Source organism: Thunnus maccoyii, chromosome 2 (assembly GCF_910596095.1).
Source record: "Thunnus maccoyii chromosome 2, fThuMac1.1, whole genome shotgun sequence".
NCBI lineage: Eukaryota > Metazoa > Chordata > Actinopteri > Scombriformes > Scombridae > Thunnus > Thunnus maccoyii.
This window is the reverse complement of record NC_056534.1, coordinates 7,734,592-7,748,692: the sequence shown is the minus strand read 5'-3', so window position 1 is coordinate 7,748,692 and position 14,101 is coordinate 7,734,592. Positions and strand designations below refer to the sequence as shown.

General features: G+C 39.5%; 1 protein-coding gene across 6 annotated transcripts in view; it reads right to left on the bottom strand.

Moving 5' to 3' along the window:
- Window positions 1–14,101, bottom strand: part of mgat3b (beta-1,4-mannosyl-glycoprotein 4-beta-N-acetylglucosaminyltransferase b) — a 69,251-nt gene that overhangs the window by 44,666 nt on the left and 10,484 nt on the right. For 2 of the 6 annotated variants that reach the window (XM_042431043.1, XM_042431096.1), the window contains exon 2: window positions 9,708–9,884. The exons of 3 other annotated variants lie outside the window; for them this stretch is intronic. The gene's annotated coding sequence lies outside the window, so the exon portion shown is untranslated. Of the gene's footprint in view, window positions 1–8,016; window positions 8,115–9,707; window positions 9,885–14,101 lie in introns of all 6 variants that reach the window. One more of the 6 variants, XM_042431078.1, reaches the window with a different exon arrangement.

The window sequence follows — 14,101 nt, the reverse complement described above, 5'->3', positions numbered from 1 at the left end:
TCCAAGGGGTCAAAAGGTAATCTGTGATTATGAGATTATGAGTGGTTGTGAGATATACATGAAAGGAATACATAGATCTTAATTAAAAATATTAAAATGAGACAATATGAGAAGAGGAAATATCTCCTTTTGCTGATCTACTCTCAGCTGGAAGACCAAAACTTCTAACAGGGGGTCACAAACCCCCCCCAAAAAAGGCTGTGAACCGAGGCTCTAAACCGCACAAACTCTCCACACTGACACCACACTCGCTGCAAAGTTTCACCACTAAAATATTCCAGCAGCCTTCCACTTCACCGCTCATTCAATTTCCTGCTCTTTGCATTGCTTACATTTTACATTTTTTGGCATCAGGAGCAGAGTAAGCTTCATTTCCTGGATCACTTCTGTTTCAATCAGCCGACTGTAAGAAGAGCAGGAGAGAGAGCCGCCGCTTCCCGGCAACAGAGGAGAAAAACAAAATTCCTCTGACCTTAAAGAGATCATGACAGAAGGAAGGACTTCGAAGTAAAAACAAGCGAGGAGAGAGGAATACAGTGGATGCCTTTAATGAGAGCAATTAGCGCCAGCGGAGGAGGACAATGTAAGAGACAGGAAGATTCATTTGGGTGAGGTTATTCTTAACGTGATGAGTTTTCAGGCTGCTCTGACAAAAGGTGAGAGGGCCATCCCACCTCCATTGTTAATTTTTAATGCGTCGTCCCATCCGTGTATATTTTGTTGTGCGAGCGTGTATTGTCTTCTTTGATTCCCCGCAAATGAAGTTTCACTTTTAGGACAAAGAAAGTCTTGAACCGAGACAGAACAACACATTCTCAAATTAAAGTGACAATGGCGAGGCGGTCCCTCTGGTTAAACTGTGGTGCAATTTGAACACAAAAACGCAGCTGAATACTCAAATAGATAAATTGGATCATTTAGACGCACAAACAGACTCTCTCTCTCTCTCTCTTTCTTTCTGATAAAATGCCACATTATGTCCCCTGGAACAGTGAGGGGTATAGAACAGATGGGGGCTCTTTGTGCCTCGTTAATGAGTTAAGAGCAAATTATGGACGTGCAGAAGTGCACATAGATCAGTATGAAGACACACACACACACACACAAATAGTTCCTGCTTTATATAAAGTCTTCATAGCAACAGCTGTCTGTGAATCCAAAATGCAGCTAAGCAGCAGCTTTTCATGGCCAAAAAAAAAAAAAAAGCTCCAAAACAGTTTTAAACATGAGCAGCATGAAGATGTAAATCTTTGTATTATTGTTGACAGGATTCCAACAGCAAATAGCTTAGCGGAGGTGGTGAGCCACAAAGATCATTGGTCCCATGATCAATCTAGTTAGTAGATGATGGCCTAAACAGGAGCCACATCCATTCAATATATGCTATCTGTGGAAAATCCCCTCCCACTCTAACCTTCCTCTACCTGGTTTAACTGTTTCCTGTACGGTTGGAGCCACAGAAAAAATATACAGGCAGCCAGCTCACCAGTGTCAAAATGCATTGATAGCTTTAGTAGCTTATGATTCCTTATTTGCTGTAGTGGTTAAGTTATTATTTCATTAGCATATTTAGACAGTAATTCCATTCGAAGCTGAACTATCTTAGCTGGCCTATCAATTTATTCCAATGAGGAATCATCAGGTCTAGATTAATCTGTTATCCTTTTCTTCTTGTTGTCTGTCCAGTTTAAACAATCCCTCATTAAAGAACTGGACTGGAATCCTTTGGCCTTTGCCAGATGAGCCATTGAGTTGCTTAATATTCCTGGAGCCAGACTATCCTCTAGGATATATTCAGTATAAATAAATCTAGGCGAATCTGCTGTGTGATGTAGCACCTCTTTTTTATTTGGGGGTTAATGTTTTATTTCTTAGAGGTGTATAGATTTCTTATGGTGTTAGCAGGGGTGGTCTTTATTCTGGGCGAGGTGGACCGCCATCACTATATGACACTACAGGAAACCCTGGCTGCTACAATGAGAAATGAAGCTCTCAAGTTGAAACAGATGTTTAGTGTACAGCAGGCTCTCAAAATCTACATGAAATAAAGTGACAAAGATATCAAAAAATCTCACAGAAAAATTGGTGCAGTTTACATAAAAAGAAAAGGTTTGTAGCATCATTAGCGGTCTCTTGAGGGTGTAATATTCACTATATTACATTAAGACACACCAATCATCACCAGCCTTGGAGCTACTAATGTAAAGTTTTTCGGGAGGGTTCAGCTTGAAGTAAAAAGTTCTTTCTCGCTGAAGACATGTCAGCATGAGTGTGCTCTGTAAATTTCAAGGCAGTCGACCTGTTAGATTACGAGACTTCTTACAAGCTAAACTGACATTTCTGCCTCAGGGTGGCACGAGAGAAAAGTTCACAGAGCGTTTTCAAATGAAACTGAGGTGTGTGAATTTGCTTTGTAAATTTTATGTTAATCAGCCTGCTAGATTTAATGGAAACGTTGGACTTGACAGGCACTACAGCAAAGGTCAAAAGTATTAGCATTCCTCCTCTGCAGATCATAAATATAATAAGCTAACTATATGTAATACCCTCGTTCAGTTGACACAGCACACTACAATCTCTACATGTCCATCACTCAGTTATATATATATAGTCTTGATGAGATCTATTTATAACTTATATGGCATGCTGCAAAGGCACTCACGATTCATTAAAAACTTCTAAGTTAATTCTACAGTAAAATCCACTTGTACAATAATAGAATTTTCTTTCAACGGCCTTCCTTCACAGTCCGACACTGCGATGAAAAGCACCGTGATGGCAGATTGGCAGTAATGGCAGGAGACCTGCAGAGAGGCAGTGTGACACTCTGCCACAGTCGGTCTGAAAGAAGGAGGAGGCAAGAGACAAAAATAGGAAGAGAGAGGTGTGGGGGGAGGAGGGGGGGGACATGAAATGACAATGAAAAGAGAAGAAACTGTGTTTGTGTGTTATAATCGACGGCTTGACGCTGAAACTTAAAAGTGCAATACCACTGACAACTGCTACATGCTGGCCTCTAAAAGATCCCAGGCTCAGATTGACTTCCTTATTTATTTCTCTACAAATCAGAAGTCAATCATTTTTTTCAACAAGTCATTATGGACTCAAATTGCTAAATTCAGGCCCTCTAATAAATGTGTTGGTGGTCTTTTTATAAATTATTAAAGATGTTAAAGTTTAATAAGATTTGAAGACTTACAGTAGCTTTGATGTCTGCCATATGGCTGTTGATTGACAGCTGTGATTGACAGTTCAGGACTCGCATTGAGTCGGACTATTGTCGCAATATTCCGGTTTATTATTACTTTATTAGATAGCTGCCCTGCTAGCACAATTCAGTTAAAGTAGCTAACTTTAGCCCAAGTGCTCCAAACAGAAAAGTCGACCATAAGCTGCAACTCCGGGCTTCAAACAGGTGATGTCACACCTCGCTACATCCATCTTTATTCACAGTTTATGGTTACAATAAAACAATAGAGTAAAGCTCACACAGGTGACCTTGATATGATAAGCACAATCTTGAAAACCGTGAGTGTACTGAGATTCTTTCTTGGTAATTAGTCTGGTTGGTCCTAAGCAAGGCGTTCTAACAACCCCAGTAAAACGGCTCAGTGCCCTCCAGTAGAGGATTGTGGTCATGCTGGGAAGCTCTCATGTGAGAAGCTGCATTAAAATGAAAACACGGTGTCAGTCTTTCGCATGCAGTCCCGAATAAGAGGGAGATGTTTAAAGTTTAAACAGCCAACGTCTGTGATCTCCTTTTAGGGCAACATGTTTGGTGCTAAGGGCTCGTTGCTGTGGTGTTTTTTGGAAATATAACACGGTAATTGCTTGTCAATCAAACGGCGCGGGCAGTGCTGAGACACACTTTTCTTTAGACTCTTGTTTTTCAGCCAAAAAAAGCTAAAGAAACCGGATCAAGGTTGAATCCCTTAATTCATATAAACACACAAAAGAGTTGTAAAAAAAAAAGATTTTTATATGAAAGTAAAAATGGAAATTACCAACCTGGCTGACATGATCAGACCAAGAAGGCCAAAGGCTGTTTCTTTCACTCTAAATGTGTCATTTCCAGTGAGGAGTAGATTTCCCACCAGTCTTTAACCATTTTTGCCCTTGCAGCTCCTTTTTGTACATGAGTGCATTTTTACATATACAGAATCACTCTTGCTTAGCAATGCGAAGGAGGCTGGTGTGTTGAAAGATGTAAGGGAAGGAAGGGTGAAGGTTGCTAAAGAAGATAATTTAAGAAAATGTTATTATGAAAAAAAGGAAAGGAGGTGCCTGATCAGCAGAAAGTGTTGCAAGTCAACAGGCTGTGAGGCTTTAAATAAAGAGGAAGCGGCAGCGTGTACAGCACACTTAAAAGCTAATGCCACATAGACGCAGGCTTTTTCTACTTGAACTGTGTGAGGGATGATTATTTGTGTTGATGCGGTCAGCGTGAACACTTCTAAATGTCTGCAGGGTTTTCTATCTCATATACAATCTAGTGCAAATGTGCATTTTTGCTGAGCTCAAGCACTTTGAGATGTCGACCACAGAGTTTTGTGGCACATCTACGGTGATTAACTCTCCTGTGGCTTTCGTTATTGTTTTTTGTCTTATCTGAATCTGCTTGAATGTCACATTAGTCTGTTTTAAACAGCTACAGGTACAAAAAAAAAACCCTACTCTGTCCCAATTTGTTAAGCTTGTTTGGTTTAGCTCCTTTTAGAGGCATAATGTTCCCTGCCTTTAGTTGGAATCATGTCGACACATCAGTTTCATTGCCCTTTGTCCACTGTTGCCTAAATTTATACGTTGGGTTGACCTGACTCATATGGTCGTCATTGCCAAATTTCATGGAAACCATAAAATACCTGTCAAGATATTTTACTCCCGCTGGTGGAGCTAAAGGAAAAGTCAGTAGATCACCAATAATTTAAGGTGTTGGTACAAAATGTCATGAACAGTTGTTGAGATATTTCTGGACCAAAGCGGCTGTCTGACTGACCAACATTACCATTGCGTGTCTAATAAAAATAACAGGATTAAAATCTCTCATCCTTCCTGTGCAATCAATTTGAACTAGAAAATAAAAAAAAGTAGGCTACGCCGCTCTCAGACTGTCACGGCAACTTGCGCGCATGACCCGAAAACGAAGCCGCAATCAGTCATCGCATCACAGGACTCATCATCATCTGCCTCCGTTAGTTGGCATGTGATTTTATAGCGTTGTATAGGCCAAAAAGGTGAACTGCGGCACATAAAAAATCAGTGAGCTGGCTCTACTGAGATTGCTCTGTGTAATTGCTGCCGATTTCCTCCTGTGTTCATGAGGATTCTGGGGCCTAAAACTGGGGTCAGAAAAGGTTAAGAACCCCGTGCTATGGTGCGTGTAACACTTTCAGACTGCAAAACACACAGCTGTTTCTTGTTGCTTGCTTCCTTGTTGCCCTCTTCCTGGTGAATCAAAAGAAACCAAAGCTTGTTCTTTACTCAGGAAAACAACAAAATTAAAGAATGAGCCACCTTGACGCAACTATTCATTACAGACTGACATGGTAAACATCCCTCTACTGTAAAAAACAATATTTAGAAACCGCATTTCCAATAAGGCTGCAACAAAAGGCAGAATGACTGGATTTGACTCCATCGTGTGTTTAGAAGTGTCAGATGTACGTGGAGGTTTAGAGACAAGCGGAGGCTAATGTAGACAAACAGTGTTAATGTGCAGCGCTTATTAGAGAACAAGACTGCTGTTGATTCCAGTACAGTGCCTCTCATTATGGGTGTGTGAGTGTGTGTGTGAGAGAGAGAGAGAGAGAGAGAAAATGAGAGAGAGCATTGTGGGGTCAAGCATGAGCCTGGGCACTGAATACTGTATATGTGTCAATGTGTGTGTGTGTGTGTGTGCGCGCATTGGCTCGACACTCTGTCTCCAAGATAGTGCTGTTGAAACACAATGAGGTCTATTCAACTCTGCACCCACCTCCTGTCTCTAGAATAGTGCTGTATCACAGCTCCTGATGGTATGTGTGTGTGTGTGTGTGTGTGCATGAGTCAAACACACACACACACACACACACACACTCACATAATCCTCAACAAAGCCATCTTCGAATTGTAATTACATTGATGTAATACCATGAGCAAATGTGACGACGGGATGGTGCGTCAGCCTGTGAATTATAATAACCGCAGACCTTTATCATGTAATGTCACCGCACCGAGACGAGCTTTTACGAGAGCTGTTCATCATGTCGCATGTTAAACTCACACGGAAACGGCCCTTAAAGCTCATCAGCGATACGTAAATACCCATTTTCACATATTAAAAACACAATAAAGATATGAAAACGCGTCTATCTCAAGTGCGAGAGCTGTAATCCCCTGTGACAGCGTGATGTATGGCTGTATTATTTCCTCTGAGTATGATATTATATGCTGGAAGGTAAGTTGAGTCAAGCACATAGAAGACTTAGACGAGGAAAAGGTTTAAGTCAATACTACTCGACACTTGGCTGATAAGTATGAAAGAGCAAGGCTGCAATCCAAAAGTCAACATATCCATTTAAAGAGCGAGGGGGAGACTAAAATTAATCTAATCTCAGAAGCATTCAGTATCTCTAAATCATTTCCAGTATGTTTCCAGTAACATCTTCAGATCATTTATGGTAAAAGTAGGAGCCAATAAAGCGCTTTTCTTTCACAGCTGCAGTCATTTTGGGAGAGTATAGTTTGGGCGTTTCTCATATGCAGAATTTATTTTGGCAGCCCACACAAACAGATTTGCTGCCACCCACTTCGATTGCTTTGTATTATTGTATTTATTTCTGCCTTTCATAAAGTGGATGCGGAAGTGCAGATGAAAGTGCATGGCTGATTGAGAAGTCTGCGGGGGTGGTGATGCGTTTGCAGGCGATGCTTTTTTGGAGTTTAGATTACCACAAACAGAGGTGGGAAGTACTACGTTTATACAGATTCTGTGCTTGATTACATTTTTAAGTTACTTCTACTCTACTTCACTTGAGTATTTACATATTATGTTACTTTATACTTCTACTCCACCACCTACTTCTCTTGCTTTATAATATATTTATGTGGAATCTCGTTACTTGGTATTATTAAATGTTCCTCTATATGAGCATATTATATAACAAGGGTACATTTTACAATTACATAACATACCTAACATTATGTAAAATATAATGCACTTTAATCAATTACATCATAATGTAATGATTATGATAAATATGACAATAAAAATAATCAGATGGTATAATAAAAAATAATATTTACTAAATATAAGGAAAATGTTATTTTATGGGTCCATAACATTGAAGTGAATGGGAAAGGTGAGTCCAGACCTTTGACTGGTGCCGTATGTGCTTTGATATTAATTATAGGAGACAGTGTTCAGTTGGTACATTTACATTTAACTCAAATTTATTGCTAGCATGACTAAGAGTCATTTAGTCAGTGCACAGCAGGTCAGCTGAACATGCAACAATGTGAAATGTATTTACAGGTATGCATACAATTAAGCACATACAGAGAATAAAGTTTCCAATAATCATTGAATAATGTATTAATGTTTACTTGGGTTTACGGTAAATGGAGGTTTTCTTTCATTCTTTGATTTGTACTAAATTACATAGTTCTCTCACGTGAAAAACTTGGTATGTTTTGGTCACATCAGTGATCCACTGACACAAATATTATCTGACATTTGCAGACAAAAAGTGTAAAATGAGACGTTCTACCTGATACGACCGGCGTTTTGTTTGGCGCCTTAAATGTTTGTCAGTGAAGTAAGACGGACTGACTATAGTAGCCTGCGGCGGTGTCTTTAACTCAAACATACAATCTGAAACGTACACATTGTTTGAACAGTCACGGATCTTAAACTTCGTCTCCGATTACTGGCAAGGTGCGTAAGACTGACCTCTCACCTCACACCGCTGTTAAATGTGAGCTGGCTCCTGTTTGTAGTGTGTGACCTAAATGCTACAGAAGTGCACAAACACACACCTGATCTCTCACATGACCTTTCTGCACAATCCGTTCCTGCCAGATAATAGCCGTGACCCATTCACCATTGTCTTCCAGGTATCCACCACAGAGTTACACTGTCAAAGAGAGAGGTGTCTGTTTACACAACCTTTACAGAACATACCAGTGAAGCAAAAACGTCAAGAAAAAAACTCTTTGTGTTTTGTATTTGACTATGAGGCAGGGAGGACAGGAAGCTGAGCTGCTCTTATACGGGCTTATTGTTATGCTGGCAACACACAGGAAGACTTAAAGTCCTAAACAAGCGAGAAAAGATATTTACTGACTGATAATCGCAGATTAGCAAACTACAGAATTTATCCAAATTCCAGTAATATGTTTGGGATACAACAAAATCAGGCTTTAGGCCATGCAGTGTGTTCCTGGCTTATTGGAAAATGTTGAGCATGTGCTTCTAATTTAACATGTCAGTTTGAATCAATACATTTTGTGTCAAAGATCACTACTGGGGGTCTAAACATTTTACTGACTATGAATTCCTTACTCGCTTCTTTTTACATTTCTTAAGAAAAAAAAAAAAGGAATAATATGAGAAAGCATTCACGGAGGGTGCCGGGGTAGAGTTCATGTCACACTTGTCCTGCAAGGGTCGGAGGTTTTATCACCAGAGGATCAACCAGCGGTTAAACAGGAACGAAGAGGAAGAGTCTACGGCCATGCTAGCAGCTCTGTGAGGCTGTACTCGTGCTGTCATGTTATCATAATTATGAGTTTTTCCTTGCAAATAGTTGACCTGCCGACCCTAGACAAAGTACCACTTCAGCATACGTACGCATAACACCACATCATTTGCATACACGCAGCAGTCATATAGATAAACAAAAAGTGAAGGATGATATGAAAATTCTTGATACTATCAACAGATTGTTTACAAAAATATCTGCAGATGCCAGTACTGTAAGTTCATGAAATGTGCCTGTTTGTCCATTTGTCTTTCACCTGCCTATTCATAGCTTACCAAGGAACACAATTTCACTAACTTACCACTACTGCTGCATTTATACAGCTTCTATAGTTTACACCACCAGAATAATCAAACTTTAAGCCAATTTGATTTTTCAAAATATGATTTTCAGCTAATTTGAAAGGATGATGACAATGTAGCTGTAAAACTCGGCCTATACAGACTATTTTGTGACTATGGTGAAATAAATATTTTAGAGCTGGTCAATACAGCTGTTCTAATTATAGGAAAGCTGTTACTTAATGGTATGATGACCTAATAATAATAATACAGGCTGAATATGAACATGGCTGTTGAAACTCTAGAAGTCATCACATCCCTCCCTACATATTGTACTCAGTTTCCTTTCCTTGAAATTTTCCTAGAGTAGTCAAAGTTATAGACTACAGTGCCAAGACACACACACACACACGCAGGATTAAGTTTTAGCTTCTGAACACACTCAAGTATATTATCATATTGATCCCAAAAACATTGAGTCATATTGATCTTCTCCAACATTGTAAAGCCTAAAATATTTGTTAAATCAATATTCACATTTAAAATGTTTTAGGTTTATGTTTTAGTTACGATCTCCCCATGAGAAGACCAGCTAAATGTTATTATATTTCAATCTCCATTTTTAGACAGTGAGATTTTAGAATGTGTGTCTTTTTTTATACATCGCTCATAGATGCGGCTATACCTGTTTCAGCAGAGGTCAGAGGTCACAGAGAGTCAGGAGCTTTGGTTTTAGTGCCTTGATTGGAAACCACTTCTCTGTAGTGGGGATAATCTTATCAGCGACGGTGGGAAGTGAAGCTGTGATCTTATGGGATGGTGTGTCAAACCATCAGACCACCCAGCTGCTCTACACCCAGATCTGTAATTCATTTAACAAAAGACACACGACAGCAGTATTACACACCACACACACATACACACACATCCAACTAATGATATGCAACTATGTTGTTAACAAGATGATGCCATGAGGAGACAGCGAGGTGTGATATGATGAATATTCCCACATCCCACCATCCTCATTAAAATGCATCATCCATTGACTCCCTCTCTTTCACATACATACATACACACACACACACACACACACAGCTCCTCCATACTTGGCTTATAGACTAAATGAAATCCAAGCCTCAGGTGATTACAACAAGCCGGAGGAAGGAAAGTAGAATTTTACACTTTCGCAAGCTGTGGCGATAATCTGAAAGTGAAATATCACAAAGTCAATACACGGTTTTAAGCAAAACCTCACGGATCAAGTATTAAATTAAATTCTACACCTTCAGAAATGGTTTTCATTTTAATATGAAGAACAAATAGAAAAAAAAAAACACATCATAATCTTTCATCCACTGCAGGGTTTCAACTATAACAGTGATAATGGACCGTGTAGAAGAAAGCAGCCAATACGGATCATGATAAAAAAAAGAACTAAATCACATTGTTATCACTACAAAGTCTTTAATGGAGCAAGAATAAGTCTAAATAAAAGTCAGTCCTACAGTTCCATCCTGGTCTCACGCTGCTTTGAAGACAACATTTGACCCCTTCCCAGCATGCCACATAGAAAAAGTGTTAATTTGTTAAGTTAGCTACCAGTCATTCTGCATGTCAAAGTGGTTTTAAGTGAAGACAGCTGAATATGACATCGAAACCCAACCTGAACACAAACACAAAACAGATTTTGAAATTTGGTTCAATGTCAACTGACTCATTTTACAGGAAGCGTCATGTGGTCAACGACAACTCATACTGTCGGCTGTAAGAAAACCAGAACCTCAGTATGTTTTAATCTTTACTGCTGGCCGCATGTGTGTCAGCAATGAAAGAATTTAAGATTAACCTACTATCCTACAGCTACTGTAGGTCGCTCCAAATAAGAGCGTTAGTATGTGGAAAAGAGTGTGAATCTCTGCCTACACGCAGCTCTTTTACTGGCACTCAAGAGTTAATCCAACAATGAAAACTCCTCATGAATAGTGTTGTTAAAAATGAAAGTAAAACTACAGCTGATACATTCTTTCCTGGTAATCATTACTGATTACCAGGAAAGATGAACCAATACACAACCACTGATCAGACCTGAATTCTTCATGGAAAAAAAAAAATCCAGAACCTATGAATAGTTTAAAAAAGTTGTAAACTGCTGAAGATGTCTCTTACCTCACCGTTAAGTCAATTGTTGTGATGTCACAAATCACGCTTGTAGGACACTTTCCACTTTCAGCAGATGAATGTGAAAACAGGCCGGTGCCAAACTCTGCACACATACATCATCCTGCGCAGTAAAATCTAAACGTCTAAGTGAAGGAACAATAAGCTTTCTGGATGAAGGAGGACTTTCAATTTCCCCAATGGCACCTCACTACTCACTACTCATTTAAGAGGGTGATGCGTGCCCTGACAGGACGTTACCGAAAGTAGCAGTGAACATAAGGCGCTAGCGTTAGCAACTAATGCTACTTCTAACAGCCCCAGTCACTGAAGGCATGCACTCTTATTTACAGGATGTTTTTATATCACATCATCATGTACGTTTAGAATGCTGATTACCTCTCCAACGTCTGATGATAATTAGATAATAATAATATAGTTGTATAGATAATCATTGAGTGGGTGTGTGAGTACAGGTGCTATAAATAGCGGCTGTGTCTAACAGTCATGTGTGAGGACAGTTTCTTTGCTGTCCTTGTCATAAAGAATCATGGTTGTGAGGGAGGCATTTATATGCCTTTATGTGGCTTTATGCATCTGATGATAAGAGTACATAAGCATATTAATGGGTTGTAAACCTGCATCGATTGATCTATTGGTTGTTTGTCACCTATTTTCATAATCAACTAATTGTTTTAGCCATTTGCTTTGTGTCATACATAAAAATAAACCTTTGGATTTCGGACTGTTGATCCAACAAAACAAGACATTTTTCATTATTTTCTGACATTTTGTGGACATAACAATTAATTGATTAATCAAAAAAAAGAGTAATAATGAAACTAATCGTTAGTTGCAGCCCTAAAGGGTCGCAACTGATGATTCATCTGTCGCTTATTTTTGGAATAATTGTTTAATGGCCAATAAATGTCAGAAAATGGGGCATCATAAGTGCTGGAAGTAAGTGGAAAGATATTGACCCAATGTAGTTAGAGTGTCCTCTCTTCTCTCTCCCGTCAATTTATGTCTGCGATAGAGGCAAAAAACGTCCCTCAAAATACATAAAAAAGTCAGATTAATTATCTTGTTTTATCTGACTGACAGTCCAGACCCCGAAGTTATTTCATTTCAGTGACATGAAACATTAAAAAAGCAGCAAATCCTCATGTTTAGAGGCTGGAACAAGTGAGTGTTTGGCATTTATGATTAATAAATGAGGTAAATGGAGAATCAATTATCAGATTTGTTGTCTAATCGTTCTGGCGCTACACAGTTCTACGTCTGTGAATGTATTGTTTTGGTCTTTCATCTGCACAGAGTCTTGTGCATCTGGCCTGAAGTCCACATGTGTAGCTAACTACAGTCATGGAATATAAAACACCACAATGCTATCAAAGTTTTCCTCCTAGCTGCAGCTTGATGTCGGGTGGGCAGGATTTTTGGGGACGCACAGCGAATAAACAGTGTAATCAAGTAGGAGGAACTCCACTGAGATTCAACAGGGAAGAACAGACGGATAGACCACACACATACACACACACACACACGCTCAGAAATTCACAGAATGATATATTAAGATCCAAGAGCAGAGTCTTTCTGGAGGGACCACAGTGTAACAAGCAGCCCAAAAGAGGGGCTTTCCTGGGCAAACTGAGGTGAAGCAGAGATTTTCCTGTTTTTGCAGCCTCCTGAGGCTGTGTGTGTGCATGTGTGTGCGTGTGTGTGTGTTTGAGTGTTCAGTAAGCACTGGGCCACTTTCCCAGATGAGATTCTCTGCTGCAGGATAATCCTGATGAAAATATCTTTCCTCTTACCCTCGTTCTCTCCATCCATCCATCCATCCATCCACAGACGAGCCGCTCGTCCTTGCTTTTGTTCAAGTCTCACCTCCCTCGCGCTAACCATTGACAGACTCCTCATTGACGTAGGTATCTCTTAACAGCCAAAATGAAAAGTACACGCGATGACTGCACCGTACGTCATTGTCATTCTTACTGTATGAAACATGCTGAATGGAGAGCTGCTTTTGTTGTTGTTAAAAAATGAATCATAAGTCCACCCCCAACCCCCTCTTCTCTCTCTGCTCTGTAGCTTTATTGGCCTTGATCTTAATATATTCTTCTCTATTTCTTGTTTTCTTCCTTTTCACTTGAGTGTATGCTAGAAAAGATTTCATGCTGGTAAAATGACACGAATATTTCTCACATTCCCTCCACCTCTCTCACGAAACCTCACTCTGTCCAGCACTCATCCTAGAAAAAAAAAAAAAGCTTTATTGTTCTTAACACCTATCTGGATTTGACAAGTTAAAAACAGTGTATGTCTTCATCTTTCGGGCTCAGGGAAACAGCGTAAGCATCGTCTGCTGTTTTTCAGAGTAATTTTAGGATAACGCTGCGGGCTCGCAGTAGGCGATAAACCAAGTGTGTCAAATGTGAGTGTCTGTGGCATGGGAGACGACCTTCAAGCTAACAATGATTGCACATTTTAAAAAAAAAGTAACACAAATGGAAATGACCTTCACTGTGGTTAGTGGTATCTTCTACAAGGTCACACTGAACTCTCACCCACTGCCACCCGCCTCTCTAAATTTACTTAGAAGTATCACGGGATGTGGCTTCAACAGCATTTGCAAATAATTCTCAGTATTTGCTCAAACTCCCTTGAAGTAAGAGGACGGTATAGTGTTACCAAGGTTGTCATCACATCCAGTAAACATCTGCAGTAAGCGTCTAGCTTTTATAGACATCTACATTATATGGACTTTATGTAATTTTTCTGATGGTATATCCAAACTGCACATCACACAGTAAATGCAGCTAACAATTATTTTCATTATCAATTAATCTATTGATTATTTTCTCAATTAAACAATTATTTGCTTGGTCTATAAAATGAAAAATGTCAATAACCATGTCCCAA